General features: G+C 39.1%; 1 protein-coding gene across 3 annotated transcripts in view; it reads left to right on the top strand.

The window, feature by feature from the left end:
• nck1a (NCK adaptor protein 1a) overlaps nt 1-18,299 on the top strand; it is a 222,688-nt gene that overhangs the window by 75,101 nt on the left and 129,288 nt on the right. The gene's annotated exons all lie outside the window — the stretch shown is intronic.

Here is an 18,299-nt window from a genome sequence, read left to right as displayed (position 1 = left end):
ATTGCAAAACGTTCACTAAGTTTTCCCAGCTCATGCCTTGTTTGATTATCTGGGAGTGCCTGAACTGGAGTTTTAGAGTGGAAATAATAGATCGTTATTTGGAACACACGCATTTCATGTGTGTTCCGTTTCAACAGTAATCTGTGTAAACACATTGTTAAAACAGAAAGTTTTTCATATTTTAGTAATAAATGTTACAAAATGTAGGCATAAACTATATAATGTGTGAAGCCTGCTAGCCAAACATCAAAAAAACACTTTCACAAAAGGTTCAAGGATGTCACAACACCTTCCGTGGCGTAACCCTGAGATTTGCTGACTCAGAGCACGGCGTAGAGACCGGAGTTCGATTCCTCACTGGGGAGGAAGTGTTTTTTTTTTTTTTTTTCTTTGTAGCCTCAAACTGACATAAAATTTATAAATTGGTATGCACTGTAAATCGTTAAGTTTAAAATGACGATCGCGGTTATTTCTATTGATTAATTCATGCTTTTTTACTTAGAGTCAGAACAGGAGCGTATTCAGCTTATTCTGCTTCTGATCTGACTCTAAGTAAAAGCGCCAGTATAAATCACACCCAATCTGACACAGTTCATTTTCAAATAATATTGCATTACTTCGACGATGTTTTCTGATTTGTACTATTCGCGTCATAAAATGATTTCTTCAAAACGTCACATATATTTGTTTTGAGATAATGAATAGAGCGGCAAATTACAGGTGCTTGTTCAGTGTAATAGGAACCATAGCACAGAGAGGTGTGTACACTGCAACAAGTACACATGTCGTAAATGTAGGAAGGGCGCTCCTTGGTTGAGCTATAGCGCGTTTTTATGTGAAAACAGCAGTGTCAGATGGGGAGTGTCTGATGATTGCATATAGCGCTGAAGTTACTGCTCTTTACTATGTTTCCTCTGCATGTCCTGGAGTACAAAAGAAACAGCATACAGCAACAAGTGGGGACTGGCAAGATTGGGGGAAAAAAAACATGCGGTCGTATGTATTGTGATACACTGCAGAGCTATAGCGCGTCTTTATGTGAAAACAGCAGTGTCCGATGGGGTAGGGAAGGATCCTGAACGTGACTGAGAGAATGAAAAGTGAATAAAAAAACAACCAAAAACAAAGCTAACCTTTACAAATATCATAAATTACACCGGCTGTTACAGACTGAAATCAAATGTATGTTTTTATTCTAAAATAGTAAAAACTAGCAAAATACCCCGCGCTTCGCAGCGGAGAAGTAGTGTGTTAAAGAGGTTATGAAAAAAAAAGGAAACATTTTAAAAATAACGTGACATGATTGTCAATGTTAATTGTGTTGTCATTGTTATAACTGTTGCTGTCTTTTATATATATATATATATATTATATATATAATATATTATATATATATATATATAATATATATAAAATATACACACACACATAAAACATTTATATACATATACATATATATACATATCTACATATACACATCTACATATATATACACACATACATAAACACACACATAAGACTTACTGACTGAAACGGGCTTTCATTGACAATCATGTTACGCTATTTTTAAAATGTTTCCTTTTTTTTTTGATAACCTCTTTAACACACTACTTCTCCGCTGCGAAGCGTGGGTATTTTGCTAGTATATATATATATATATATATATATATATATACATACATATACACACATACATGCAGTTTTAATAACACAGAAATCAATATAAACATTAACATCATTATCATATGAGAATATGAAGTAATATATAAGAAGCACTTTTCATATAAATATAAATTATTAAACAGTAAAATCTTCTTCTGTAATTTGCTACCGTGGCAATTTGTGTGTCTGTCCAGGATTTTAAATGACCTGTAGCTCGCAAACCGTTTCACCTATACACTTGAAATGTGGTACACATATAGTACGTCACGTCTACTATCCGCTTTATGGGTGATGATTGTTTTACTCTTTTTATGTTTATTTTATTTTATTGTAGAATCAACTCCTATCTGCGCAGAGCAGGGCAGCCGTGGGCGGATGCGTATGGTGTATTCACTCCATGTTATCATGCATTGCGACAAATATCATAAATTACACCGGCTGTTACAGACTGAAATCAAATGTATGTTTTTATTCTAAAATAGTAAAAATAAGAGCAGTTCACTTCTCAAAAGGTAGTCGTGTAGGATCGAACTCATGACCTTTTGATTCCCAGTCAGCAACTGATACTGTTGTGCCACGGGGCCATCGTAGTAAATTAGTGTCAAAGTTGCACACTAAGGCGGCTTTTTTTTTTTCTGCAGTTATATTTTTGAATAAAAGCGCACTTGTTCTGTTATATTTGTACCTTTCGTGAAAGTGTTTCTTTGATATTTGGACTTCAGGTTTCATACATTATATAGTTTATGCCTACATTTTGTCATTTACTACTAGAATATGAAAAACGTTTGTTTTAAAAATGTGTTTACACAGATTACTGTAGAAACGGAACACACATGAAATGCGTGTGTTCCAGATAACAATCTATTATTTCCACTCTAAAACTCCACTTCACTCCCAGATAATCAATCAAGGCATGAGCTAGGAGAAGTTCGTGCACGTTCGAAATAGGTGGGGGGATGGAATAGTCGGCTGTTTGCAGCTTGTCTTTATCTGCACATTTAGAAGACAAAAGATGATGGCGGAGAGGTGCGAACGGATTTAAGAAGCGATTTAAGGTGGGACGGATCTGCGAGTTTTTTCGTAGGCTCTGGTAATTCTAGTGTTAAATTCCCTCACACCTCTTCATCAGCATCTTTGTTTTGCAAATGTGTCAGCACTGGCACCAGACAGCCTGCTCACCCATCCCCCACTGCTTTGGTGGGCGGGAAATGTTTTCCGTGTTCTTGCAGGACCATCTAAGAAGACACATGTTAGTCGCGGAAACGAATTGCTGTATGTACGTGTAAAACAGTTTGCTATGGTGCACGTAGTCGTGCGTTGTAAGCGAAAAGTCAACGTGGCTCAGAGGTGCATGTGTACTGTAGCCCAGACGAAGATAAATGACGGCGTTTTTTCCCCAGTCAACGCGTCAGAGTTGGTGGGCGTGGCTGTGCGAGTTGTCATCGTAATCCAATGGTTTTAGAGTTGGTGGGCGTGGTTCTTTTCTGCGTGCACCATGGGCGGCTTACTTGTCGGCGGCTTAGTGAATCCACGCCCCTTCCGGTGTGCTTTCCATGGGTGGCTACTTGTCTTCCGGCTTAGTGAATTATATATATAGATTATATAATAAAAACATTAATTTGATTTGAGTCTGTAACACTTAATGCAGGTTTTTGCAACTCGTAAAAGAGATCACTGAAGGGATATAAGCAGACATGCAAACGCAGGTGAATCAGTTCTTCTTGGTATGTTGCTGTCATTTGAATTTTTCAATTGGCAGTCATGGATGTCCATGCTATAACACTACCTCCACCATGTTTCAGAGATGATGTAGTATGCCACAGGTCATGAGCTGTTCCTTCTCTTCTTCATACTTTTTTTTTTTTGATGTTTATTTCATTTGGCCAAAGAAAACTGTTCCAAAACTGGACTATTTTTTTTTTCTTCTGGCAAATCTTTCCTTCCTATGCTTGAGGATTACCAGTTTTTTGCACCTTGTGATAACCCTCTGTATTTACTTTGGTGAAGTCTTCTGTTGACTGTAGACTTTGGCAATAATAGGCCTACCTCCTGTGGTTTGACTGAATATTGTGAGTAGGTTTTTCGTCATCAAGAAATAATTCTGTGATAAACTGGCACAATTGTCTTCCATGATTTCCAGGCCTTCTGGAGTTGCTGAGTTCACCAGTGTGTTTCTTCTTTTCAAGAATGTAGTATATGGTTGATTTGACGACTCCTGGGGCCTCATGTATAAACGGTGCGTACGCACAGAAATGTTGCGTACGAATGTTTCCACGCTCAAATCGCGATGTATAAAACCTAAACTTGGCGTAAAGCCACGCACATTTCCACGGTAACTCATACCTCGGCGTACGCAATTTCTCCGCTTGGTTTTGCAGACTGGCGGCACCCAGCGTCAAAGCAGTGCTACTGCTCCCTGTGTGGTCACCCTTTCTTTCTTAGCTCCACATTCCTGACGCGGCTTTATAAATACACTGAAACTAACTGCATATTGTTTATTAGTGTAATGCATCTGATTGTAATTAACCTGCAGCAATATAATGGTCCAGGGAATAGCCATAGTATTCCAAATACCATAACTGCTTTAGCGTTGTAACTCTCACTGCATCTTCTTCTTCTTTCAGCTGCTCCCGTTAAGGGTTGCCACAGCAGATCATCTTTTTCTATATTACTCTCACTGCACCACTCGGAGTATTTATATCACTGTATCTGAGTGGGGAATCACAGCAGCAGCTGATCGGAAAGAGAGTTATCGGTACACAGCATGAAGCAGATGCTGCCTGAGCTAAGGCAAAACGCTTCAGAGACTTCCCTGTACGGACTTCGCGGTTTAGAAAAAGTTTCATCCCAAGAACTATAAACGCACTCAATCAGTCCCATCAAGTGCTCCTTGTAGAACTGTTTGTACTTATAAGTACAATCACCTCACTGTAAACTTGCACTACAGTTATAATATTGCACAACCTGCTCCACTTTATGAAGCGCGTATTTACATATGATGACGATATCATTTTTAAGATGAAATGCAGCAAAATATGTTGATTATATTATACAGATAAAACTTTAACTTCATTTAAATAATCTTTATTGTTAATAATTAAACATGTGAGGACACAGTGCCGCAGCGCTAGCTAGTTCAGGGATTGTTCCTGCATTGCGTTGTATTCTTGCTGGTGCTGACGCAACACTGGAAGGATAGACGGATATAATAATTAAACATGTACTACGAAGATATTTCAGTGTTCCTTAAAAGTTTTGAAGAATCGGCGTTTTAAGCTTACAGATGGCTTCACGTCTATATAGCTGATTGTGTGGCGATTGGGTTTTTGGAGAAAGAAAAGTAAGGACAGGAATTGGAGGTTAGTACGTTTGAAAGAGACGGTACTTCTGTAATAAATTATTTCATCGAAGGTCGCGCATGGCGCTGCAAGCCTCTTGCGTGAGATATGAACAAGCACTGCGCCACCGTGTTCCCATGTTTAATAACATGCTTTCATTCCTGTCATCATGAAAAAGATATCACGTATACATCTCAGTATTTTAATTATTCAGAGACCTGTAATATCATGAATGTAATGGATTATGTGTCCTTTCGGAGAAAGAGAAAGCCCGTTTAAGAAGCAGGTAGTGATTCACACATGTAGAGCACATAGAAGATCAAATACAGAACATAGCATTTAATGTGCCACTTTACTTACAATGGGATTTGAGAAACTAGTAAATTAAACGATTTTAAGATGAAGTTTATGATGTTCTACTTTAATGGCAAAATACACTACGTGATTAAAGTGGAAATTTCGAGATTAAAGTTGACATTTCGTTCCTTTTTCCCACTGTGTGCCTATTTTTTTTGTCTGTACCCTAATAAACTTTCATATGACACTCAGACGGTGGGCTACGACTCGCCTTTTCACGGCGACTTTGATATGCGATTTCTTTTTTATTTCGGGCACTGTGCGACTTTGTGAACTTGAGCCTTCGAGTTTCTCCGACACTCTGTCACTCGATCAACTTCCTTTTGTTGATTATACCACTGTTTAAACCAACAAATAATACGTTTTTCCTTTGCCTCCACTTGGTATTCGCTGAAATCCTTATATTTCCCCCCGTGCTTTTCCTATTGTCTTTTCACAGAAGGCTATTTATATTGATTTGCATATTCAAAGAGGCGTAATTCTGGGAGGAGTTGGGGCAGGACAGAAGGCGCATGTACGTACGTTACTTTTCACGCTGATCGGGATTTATGTAGTGGAAGAACATGAAAGTTTGCGTACGTATAGATTCCTGCATCTGGATTTTTCTGTGCGTACGCACATTCCCGCTTTTGTGCTTACGCCATGTTATAGTGCGAGTTCTACGCACGGCGTTATACATGAGGCCCCTGGTGTTTCTGCTATCTCTTGGATGGTCTGGCATTGTTTTCTGTGCCCAATGATGGCCTATTTTTACTTGCTTGAACAGCTCTTTTGACCTCAGATTGGGAGTTAACTGGGACAGCATCCAAAAGCAAATTCCACACTTGGAATCAACTCCAGACCTTCTACCTGCTTAATAGTTAATGAAATAACACTGGTCAACAAGCATTTTGCTACTGGGATTTTTTCACCTGTACTTTAACAAATTTCACTTACTGACTACAAATCTGAAAACTGTTTTTGTCCAGCACATCCCATATTTTAGTTATGATGTTCCAGGTCTTAGACAACTAGGGTGACTGGACAGTAAAGGCGATGCGTTTCAGCATTTAAGAAATAAGTTTGGTCTCGAGAAAAGTGAAGCTAAAATTAAGGTGTTTTTGTTGGCCGTGAATTCCGTGAACTGATTCTTGACGATGTGTTCAAAAGGAAACTGAAGCCCACTGAATCAGCACCCTCATTCATGCAGGTTGTCCAGAATTTTCTTGACAGTCACAGAGCAGAGAATTATCCTGAGCTTGTGGAGAATATGCTGAAAGCGTATCAGCTTACGGGAGCTAGAATGTCAGTGAAGACGCATTTTTTACATTCTGTCAACTTTTTTCCACCAAATCTAAGCAATATCAGAGATGAGCATGGGGAAGCATTTCATCAAGATACAAAGGTGATGGAAAACCGATATTAGGGAAAATTTACTCCGAGCATAATGGGTGACTACTGTTGGTTCATGCAAAGAGAGACGGATGTGCAGTACAAGCGCAAAAGCAATTGTCTCGGACAATTTTGAGCAAACTGACCTCACTTTTATATTGAGGTAAATTGACATCAACATGTTTTAAAGTGTCTCTGGTATCGTCTTCGGGTTTGTTTTCAGAATAAACACATCAAAACAATTTTGGTGGGACATTACACAGTATTCACCAAATTAAAATAAAATAAAACAAGTGCAACTTGGTGATGACATCCTTACCAACTGTACCATCATTTAGGCAAACTGCATTAATATGCACCTTGCTTCATGCTAAGCTAAATACATAAATAATAAAACTGCAACTTGCATTTACTGTATAATGCTATTTGTGGTATAGCCCTATGGAAGTGCATTAGGGCCACGGTGAAGAAAAAAAAAAAGGACACAGGGAAGAAAAAAACAAACTACTGGTATATGTCGAGAATTAAGTCGACATGCTGACTTTATTCTCGACATTTCCATTTAAATTTTAACGCTTACAGTGGTGTGAAAAACTATTTGCCCCCTTCCTGATTTCTTATTCTTTTGCATGTTTGTCACACAAAATGTTTCTGATCATCAAACACATTTAACCATTAGTCAAATATAACACAAGTAAACACAAAATGCAGTTTTTAAATGATGGTGTTTATTATTTAGGGAGAAAAAAAATCCAAACCTACATGGCCCTGTGTGAAAAAGTAATTGCCCCTTGTTAAAAAATAACCTAACTGTGGTGTATCACACCTGAGTTCAATTTCCGTAGCCACCCCCAGGCCTGATTACTGCCACACCTGTTTCAATCAAGAAATCACTTAAATAGGAGCTGCCTGACACAGAGAAGTAGACCAAAAGCACCTCAAAAGCTAGACATCATGCCAAGATCCAAAGAAATTCAGGAACAAATGAGAACAGAAGTAATTGAGATCTATCAGTCTGGTAAAGGTTATAAAGCCATTTCTAAAGCTTTGGTACTCCAGCGAACCACAGTGAGAGCCATTATCCACAAATGGCAAAAACATGGAACAGTGGTGAACCTTCCCAGGAGTGGCCGGCCGACCAAAATTACCCCAAGAGCGCAGAGACGACTCATCCGAGAGGTCACAAAAGACCCCAGGACAACGTCTAAAGAACTGCAGGCCTCACTTGCCTCAATTAAGGTCAGTGTTCACGACTCCACCATAAGAAAGAGACTGGGCAAAAACGGCCTGCATGGCAGATTTCCAAGACGCAAACCACTGTTAAGCAAAAAGAACATTAGGGCTCGTCTCAATTTTGCTAAGAAACATCTCAATGATTGCCAAGACTTTTGGGAAAATACCTTGTGGACTGATGAGTCAAAAGTTGAACTTTTTGGAAGGCAAATGTCCCGTTACATCTGGCGTAAAAGGAACACAGCATTTCAGAAAAAGAACATCATACCAACAGTAAAATATGGTGGTGGTAGTGTGATGGTCCTGGGGTTGTTTTGCTGCTTCAGGACCTGGAAGGCTTGCTGTGATAGATGGAACCATGAATTCTACTGTCTACCAAAAAATCCTGAAGGAGAATGTCCGGCCATCTGTTCGTCAACTCAAGCTGAAGCGATCTTGGGTGCTGCAACAGGACAATGACCCAAAACACACCAGCAAATCCACCTCTGAATGGCTGAAGAAAAACAAAATGAAGACTTTGGAGTGGCCTAGTCAAAGTCCTGACCTGAATCCAATTGAGATGCTATGGCATGACCTTAAAAAGGCGGTTCATGCTAGAAAACCCTCAAATAAAGCTGAATTACAACAATTTTGCAAAGATGAGTGGGCCAAAATTCCTCCAGAGCGCTGTAAAAGACTCATTGCAAATTATCACAAACGCTTGATTGCAGTTATTGCTGCTAAGGGTGGCCCAACCAGTTATTAGGTTCAGGGGGCAATTACTTTTTCACACAGGGCCATGTAGGTTTGGATTTTTTTTTTCTCCCTAAATAATAAAAACCACCATTTACAAACTGCATTTTGTGTTTACTTGTGTTATATTTGACTAATGGTTAAATGTGTTTGATGATCAGAAACATTTTGTGTGACAAACATGCAAAAGAATAAGAAATCAGGAAGGGGGCAAATAGTTTTTCACACCACTGTATGTCGAGATTAAAGTCGACATTTCCACTTTATTCTCATAGTTTATTTTATAATTAAAGTAGAATGTCGTAAACTAAACTTCATCCTAAAATCAATGTTTAATTTATTAGTTTTTCTCAAACCCCGTCATAAGTTAATGCAGCACATTAAATGCTTTGTGTTAAGTGTTTCCCCGACCCAGTTGTTAATCACTACGCTTCTTAAACTGACTTCCACCGCACTAAGAGGAGGCAGCAATCACCGCACAGAATCCATTCACTTCATGATATGCCTGCTCTCTAAAAATTTAGAATGCTAAGATAAATACATGATATCATTTTCATGGTGAAATGCATTAAAGCAGGTATTAAACAAGCACGGTAGTGAGGCAGTAGTGCTGCTCCCTCGCAGTAAGGGGTCCCCAGGTCTTAGTTCAGTGTAGAGAACTTTATGGCAGGTGTGACGAGGCTCCAAAAAACTGAATGTATGAATGGGTATCGCAAGGATTAACTTAAATATTGTGTAAATGTTGGGTTTGTGATCTGGTGGTCGGAGACACAAACACAGAATTCAAAGGGATGTTCTTTTGAGCAGGCTTTCTTTATTGCACGCGTGCTGTCTGCCTGACGTACCAAAACCCAATTCCTATCCTTCCTTTTTCTTTCTCCACATACCAGTCACCACACGATAAATGTCTTTGTGAAATTAAAACTAGTTATAAACTTAGCTGACGGAGTGTTCAGAACTTTAAAAATATCTTCGTTATACATGTTTAATTATGCCATCTATTCAGGGTTGCGCCCATCCCAGCAAACATTGTGTGCAAGGCAGGAGAAAATCCTGAACGAGTCGCCAGCACATCGCAGGGTGAATATGAGCAAAACATACACTAGCAGGGTCAATATAGCATAACAAAACCCCACATCCTACATGACTTTGAAAGGAAACTGAAGCACGAGTAAACCCACCAGAAAAACATGCAAATTCAAGGCAGGATACACGCGAGACACCCTTGCTGCGAGGCAGCAGTGCAACCTCCACGCCGCCATGCCCCACACTGATCAATACATGCTTAAATGCATTTCATCATGAAAGTAATATCAAGTATTTTATCTTAGCATTCATATGTTCTGAGAGCAGGAATATCATGAAGTGAATGTATTCTGTGCGGCGATCGCTGCAGGTGCCTCCTCAGTACAAGGGGAAGTCAGTTTAAGAAGCCACGTACCGATTTAACATGGCTTGGGGAACACTTAACACAAAGCATTTAATGTGCTATATAACTTATGACGGGGGTTTGAGAAAATCTAGTAAATTAAATATTCATTTTACGATGAAGTTTAGTTTACGATGTTCTACTTTAATGACAAAGTACGAGAATAAAGTCCAACATGTCGTCACACTATTACACAGTACCCAGGTACATTACACTGTATTGAAAACAAATAAAACAAGTACAACTTGGCTTGAAGTATTATCCAGTAGTATAGAAACAGTATTTACACATTTGAACATAATGGTCCACATCTGACCTTTTAAAACCAAAGCATCTCCAGGCAACAGACGTGACTCCTTTTTTTCAGCAAAAGTTCTTCTGTGTCATCATGTTCAACTTTATCGTCAGTGAAACAGCTTCACTTTCGGAATGCTCTCTGCCCATTTTCACCACGCAATACCTATACTACCACACCTATTTAGCGGTGTAGCAGTGAAAAAAGTCCCCACTTGAACAGTTTCCCGCTACGCCACGTTCCGAACATCGTTTAGGCAATTTAAACCGGTGTTGCGGTATAAGAAAAATCCATATCATAACAAAAATAAAAAACGGTTTTTCGGTATGAACCAGTATACCGCCCAGCACTAGGGGACCATATATAAAAATTGCTGCTGTTCCTAAATGGCTCATGTGATATTTCTGTTAAAACCTTTGAATTAATGCTGAAAGCCTACACTTAAATCATGTAATTATTTCTTCATTTCAAATCCATTGTGGTGTATAGTGCCAAATTATGAAAATTGTGTCACTGTCCAAATACTTATGCACCTAACTGTACATGTGTAATGAGTTCTAGGATAATAAATTTACATTCATAATGTCGTCTTGTCTAAATCGTTAGATAGAACTTTTTGTCCCCAGTGAGAAATTTGGCTTTTTACAGAAGCTGTATAAGTAAAATAGATAAAAATAGCTTGCCCTGCCTTTTATAGTTCCTCTGTTTTATGATACCAGTCCAACCTGACATTGATGTGGAATCCTAAGTCCTTGAAGCAGTGCACTACCTCTATCTACATCTTCTCCTTGAATAGTGTCCAGACATTGAGGGTCTTTGGTATGGCAAAAATAGTTGTTCTTGGTTTTTTCTGATGTTGGAGATCACAGTGGTTTTGATCAACTAATGTTGATTATCACCTTGTTTTTGCCGATATTAATTTGCAGGTGATTTTTTTCTGCAGCAAGAAACAAAAGTTCTCCATCTGACTCCTATACTTGGTCAAATCCCTGTTATCAATACACCCTGTAAGTGCAGATTTATTTTTGTAGTCAATATAAATTCAAATACTAGAAACTTACATACACCTGGATGATTTATTTGTATAACATTAGATGTTAGATTAAATGATTGATTAATAAAATGGTTGTGGGATTAATCTTTAATGCATTCTCATTTCACCAGGACTCCATCAGTTAATAGTTTATAGTAGAGTGGCTAGACTCTTGAGTAAAAGGCATATGACAGCCTGCTTGGTGTTTGCCATATGGCTTTTCCAGGATTCTGAGGAAAAAGATTCCCTGGTCTATTGAGACAAAAATTGAACTGTCTAGGCAGAACTCCAAGCACTATGTCTGGCGAACTGCTTATCACCTGCCAAATGCCATCCATATGTTTATGCATGATGTTGTCACCATGTTGCTATGGGCTTCTTCTCCGCAACAGGGACAGGGAGACTAATTAGAATTGAGAGAAGGATCAATGCTGCCAAATACAAAGAAGTTCTTGAAGTAATTCTCCTCCACAACCCACACAACCTTAAACTTCGATGACCGTTCAGCTTTCAGCCTGACAGTGACATTAAGGATACAGCCAAGACAACTTTGGACTGGGCTTTGGGACAAGCCTTTAGCTATCCATGAATGGCCCAGCCAAGAGTCCCAACTTAAGTCCCATAGAACAACACCTGTGGATAGACCTGCAGGTGGCAGTTTACAGATGCTTCCCATCCAATCTAACCAAGCTTGAAGATCTGCCAGAAGAAATGGGGAGATCTGTCAAGAAGAATGGGATAAAATCCAGATGTGGAAACTGTACGGACTAACCTAAGAAGATTTGAGGCTGTAATTGCTGCCAAAGGGGCCTTTAGAAAGGACTGAATTAAGGATTTCAATAATTTTATGAAAGAGAAATTTCAGTTTTTGATTTTTAATAAATTTGCAACCTTTCTAAAAACAGGTTTTCACTTTTATTATCGGTTATTGAGTGTAAATTGATGGGCAAAAATGACAAATGTGATCTTTTAAAATTAAATCTAGATCACAGAAATGTGCAGAGTGTTAAGGGGTTGTACATACCTTCTGAATCCACTGTATATGTGGCAGAGCACATTGACATATGTGTATGTTCACAGATAAGCCACATCATTAAAGCCACCTGCCTTAATATAAGGGGTACCTGCAAAAGGTACCCCTTTTGCCACCAGAACAGCGCTTGCTGTTGAAGTATGGATTCCATAAGACCTCTGAAGGTGTTCTGTGATATCTGGCACCAAGATGTTTGCAGCATATCATTTAAGTCCTTTAAGATGTTAGGTGGGGCCTCCATGCATCAGACTTGTTTTTACAGCACATCACTCAGATGCTTGAATTGATTGAGACCTAGGGAATTTGAAGACCAAGTCAAACCATTTATGTCTTTATCATATTCCTCAAACCATCCCTAAAAATTTTTTGCACTGTGGCAGGGCACATTATCGTGCTGAAAGAGGTCACTGCCATCAGGGAATACCATTGGCATTAAGGAGTGAACATGGTTTGCAACAATCTTTTAGGTAGGTGGTACATATCAAATTGACATCCACATGAATACCAGGATATAATATATCCCAGCAGAATATTGCCCAGTACATCACACTGCCTTCACTGGTTTGCCTTTTTCCCATAGTGCATCCTGCTGCCATCTCTTCCCAAGGTGAATGATGCATATGCATCCAGCTGTTCACATGATCTAACAGAAAACATGATTCATCAGACCAGGTCACCTTCTTCCATTGCTCAGTGGTCCAGTTCTTATGCTCATATGTCCATTGTAGGTGCTGTTGGTGGTGGACAGGTGTCAGCATGGACATTTTAATCAGTCATTGGCTACATAGCCTCATACTTGACAAGCTATGATGCATGGTGTGTTCGGACACCTTTCTCTCATGGCCAGAATTATGCTTTAAAAATGTTTTTGTGATCGGCAAATTTACCATTCACCGGTAGGTCTTTTGTAGTAAAGTTTGGCTGATCTGTTGGAGCTTCACCTACTATTTAAATAATGCCACTTCATTCATGTATTTGTTATTCCTGCAGGTTGTAGAGCACCAGTAGGGCCCTATGGAATCTGTTTTAGTTTTAAACAAATTCTGTTTAATTTTTTTTTTTTACTTTTGGTTTTCACTGTTTTATTTTTCCTTGATTCAGATTTTTTTTTTTTTTTAAACTGCAAGAAAGTAGTAACAGCTACAAAAAAAAAAAAAAAAAAACAATAATAATGAAACCGCACACTAGCACAACTGAACCTAATTTAGCAGTTCCATTCATCAGGTAGGAGCCCAGATCCTCCATGATGCTGTTTACTGAGATTGCAGTAGGACAGTGAGTGCTCTCCAGAATTGTAAGAGCTGTTACTAGTTTGATGCATCTTTCTGAGATGAAGGTGAACTTCACTTTTAGAAAAAAGAAAGAGTGGCTTTTAAGGGCTTGTTGCATCTGAGGAAAAGCCTGCTCTTCTGCCCAGGTTTATAAGTGCTGAGTTTGTAATGGAAGAGTCAAATGTGGACCTTGCGTGCCTTATCCACCACGAGGCAAAATTTATTAAATCCTGAAACATCGTTGTCAGTTTTTTTAAAGGGAGCCCTTTAACAACCAGTGCCGTTCACTAATAACATTTTTCTATGGGAAAGACTGTTAATACCAGTTAAATACCTGTATAATTTAATGATTCACAGTAAATACATCACTGAACTGCCGAAATAAAAGTATTATCATACAGCCAAATGTTTACTCACCTATCACTATGATGAGAACTATGTGGTCTCGGCTATCAGTGATTTCATCAACTACAGCATACATTTTCTTGCCACTAATCTTTTGAAGAACGGCGTCCATATGTTTTTCAAAGACATGGGGAAAATGAGTTTGATGAAGTCTGCTTTCATTTTCTGGCAGCATGCCTCTTTGTTTACAATGCTTAATAAAGAAAGGGCGCATCTTCGTCATTTTTTCGAGTGGTATGTCTGACTCGCATGGACATAAACTGGCATCTTGCATCTGATGATTTTGTTGTTTCCACTGTTGTTACCTGAAGGGGAACACTTTTTGATCTTAATTTTTTCTTTGTTTTTGAGATAGGTTTTAGATTTGACGTGGTCATTGCAAGTATCTTTTCATGTCCAGTCTATGGTATGCTGGCAAACCTTTCAGAAAAGTTGTCCAGATTCGTAAAAGTCACTGGGATATTATTGTGCCCTCAGTTTTGCAGTCAAGCTTGTGTTTCTTAGTTTTCTCGACGTAGTTAGAGAATTAATTGTCATTGCAAAGGCTAATCTAACAGGAAATTGTCTGCGTGTAAAAGTAAAAGGCAAATTTGAATCTAATGGGGTCAGGGAAATCCAGGGAATAAGGACAGTTTGTGAGGTCAGTGGCGTAGCTAGGGGCAGTCCGCACCGGGCGGCATTATTGGCTAAAAGGCTCTGAACACTTCACGTGTAAGCAGCAGTGTTCAGAAAAATATCACTCATGAATGGAAAAAAAAGTAAAATTCTCTGATTTTAATCCACAAATGCTTCAAAAATCATTTTCAGACGGTCCTTCGGTGACGGCTTTACACACGGCAGTTGAAATTTATGAGGCAATAACAAAAATAAACAGAAACATTACACCGTTAATAATTTCTAGGAAGATAAACAACTAATTCACAATGTATAATTTCGTTTCGTTATGCAATCCGAATGCGTTCTTGCTCATCCCCACCTATCACTTGTACACCGCACCGGTTCTGGTTTTCGCAGCGTAATTATATTAAACTAATAATCAGAACATGGCTTATCAGTGCGTCTGTACTATATTCTTGTCTAGTTGATGCTTATAAATAATTATGTGAAAAAAATATTGCTGTTTCTCTATATATAAATAAATCTATACAAAATGTATCTTAATTTTTCTCAATACATCATTTTAATTTTCTTTTTAAATAAGTTAACACATTCAGATACGTTGAAGGGTGGTAAATTGAAGCCCCACCCCGCCCCGAGTGGCGCAAACTCGAGCTACGCCACTGTGTGAGGTAGCAGCTGCGACTGTTTTACACTCCAGTACATTGCGGTGAATGCTGGTAACAGTCAGTTTGTGCCGTTACAGAGACTTCTTGCTGGCATGAGGTTTCTGCGAAGCATGACGACTGAACCAATTTTAATTTTGAGTTTATGCGGAGGCATGCCAGTGGGAGTAAGACTCCTAAGAAATTCTTCGGGGGAATGAAGGACGTTGTCGGAAGTGAATGGTGATAGTAGCTGGAAGTATTTGGGACATCACCACAATTTCTGCTTCGCCACCATAAACTCTGGAAGTGTTCATGTAGTCAGTGTATTGTTGAGCAGACTGTGTGCCTATGCTTCCGTGACTAAGAACAATGGACAGCACGTCGCAGAAGTTATTGCAATGTTGGCAAACAAAGGTTACAGCCATGTTGCGAAGTTCGAGAGCAACAGTTTCGTCAATGACATTTTTCCAGAAATATCCGACTGATAGAAAGAAACAGTTACCTGATGCAGGAATTTGTATAACCTTGAAAGAAGAGTTGTTTCCATGAAATACATGTGAAGCGGTGGCCATGTTAGGAAAATGAACAGTCAACGTGGCTCAGAGATGCATGTGGACTGTAGCACAGACCAAAGCGACCCAGGATGTATTTGGTGAGGAGTTGGGGGCGGGGCACATGAGCAGGCAGTGCGCATGCCTTGAGAGGGAGGGTGAATGCGGGAGGAGGTTTAGAGTTGGTGGGTGGGGCTCTGTTGTGCGTATCCCATGACTGGGAAGAGGGTTAGAGTTGGCGGGCGGGGCTCTGTCGTGCGTGCGTGCGTACCCTATGGTTGGGCGACTTGGTCTTATATATATATATATTATATATAGATTTGTTAGAGCTGCAACTAGCGATTAATTGATTAGTCTGGCAATTATTTTGTCAATATATTGTTTTTGCTGCATTCAGCATAAATTGCTCCCAAACTGTGGAGATCTTAGGTTGCACCGTCTTTACTGCCACTTGCTTACCATCTGCCATTTTTCAAATATGTTCACAACTGAATCAAGTAGTGAAGCAATTGTACACCACAAAGTACTCAGCCTAATGATGTTATTATGTAATCGATGAAAGTGATCCATTGCCGTTGTGAAGGGACTGCAGATGGCGTTTCTGATACAGACTGTCTGAGGTTTCTTTGTCAGGAAGTCTAGGATAATAATAATAATAATAATACATTTTATTTATATTGCACTTTATATTTTAGCAATGTGCTTCTGAATGATGATGGTTTTGAAAGATGAATTGAAGTCAATGAAAAGAATTCTAATATATCTAGATGGGATAGGGCTAGATGAAGTGAAGATGATATGGCATCGTCAGTGGAATTGTTCGGTTGATAGGCAAACTAGAAATGGTCATGTCATGTGAGCAATCCAGACTAGCCTCGCAAAACACTTCATGACAGGTGTGAGTGCTGTAGGGCAATGATCATTGAGGCAAGAGACTGGAGTCATCTTTGGCAAGGGTATGATTGTGGTAGTTTTGAAGCATGTGGGAATTACTGCCTGACTTGGGGGAAATGTTGAAGATTTCTGTAGAGATATCTTTCAGCTGGTTTGCATATTCCATGAGTACTTGGCCAGGTATTTTGTCTGTTTCAGTAGTTGTGAGTGGGTTCACATTCAATAAAGTTCTTCTCACTTCAGTAGTGGAGAAGCACATTACCGGTTACTTCCTGAGGAGGGATGTACTTCCTCAAAGCTACATCATTCAGGACATCAAAATACATGTAGAAGTTATTTTGAACAGCTAGAAAGAAGGCATCTCCACTGTAGACAGTTGGTGTGTTCTTGCAGTATGTGTTGGCTTGTATTACTGTATATGACAAAAGATTAAATCAGTGACCTCTGTTTCAGATCCTTAGCAGTGGTTAGAAGCTAGCTACTTTGTTACCTCTGAAAGGTGTGCATTATTCTAACAGAACAAACATAGCTTGCAAGTTAACCTACATAAAACACAGAACTATAGCACAGTCAGATTGTACCTTTTGAAAGAGCTTAATAAATTAATCACTCGAACAAGCACACCTTAGCCAAGTGATATCAATAAATAAGGCAAGTTTTAAATGTTCAGACTTTTTTTAATCATTACTTATGTTTATTTGCAGTGAAACCAGGTATTAAATTGTACAAGTCAAAAGTAGAAGAAAAGATACAACCTGAGTGACTCGAGTTAGGGCTGAACGATTAGTTGAATTAATGATTAATTTGAAACAATGCTATTAGCAAATCACAAAGGCTAATGGATATACATTATTAGCTGTCCCCCGCGGCTCCGCCCACACAGTAGTGAAACAGGTCAAATTTTACATTTTTTTAAATATTATTATTGATTTTTAATTTGTATTGAGAAGAATTTATATTGATAGCTTTCATGTCCAAGGGCCTCTTGAAATACAATATTTTTGGTTTTGCTATCAGGGGCGAGGACATATAGGTTTCTTAGGGAACTAACCTGGGAGAAAGCTGACCATGCGAAAAGTATGGCGAGCTAAGATCAACCCCTGCAAATTTGAGTGTCTGTCCTTGGGCCTTGTTAATTGACATTGCAATGCAAAACTTCACCGGGAACTGTAATCTCTTGAATTGAAAGGGCATGTCCGTCATGATTAGAGAAATGCGAGGGATTAAAACAGTCTCACCAATGCCACATCAGACTGACTCGAACAGAAGCTGGTATGTGAGTGAGGAGGACCTGCCCACTTCCCCCTCACCTCGGCCCTCAGCCTCTTGGATTACCATGAATAAATTACTGGCGCAAGCGAACTATGATACTTAGGGCAATGAGAGAAGTCGCAAAATCAACCGCAATATTCAAGCAAATTATAGAAAAA

This window comes from Erpetoichthys calabaricus, chromosome 2, assembly GCF_900747795.2.
Source record: "Erpetoichthys calabaricus chromosome 2, fErpCal1.3, whole genome shotgun sequence".
Classification (NCBI taxonomy): domain Eukaryota; kingdom Metazoa; phylum Chordata; class Cladistia; order Polypteriformes; family Polypteridae; genus Erpetoichthys; species Erpetoichthys calabaricus.
The sequence above is the reverse complement of the archived record's forward strand: the minus strand, read 5'-3'. Positions and strand labels throughout refer to the sequence as shown.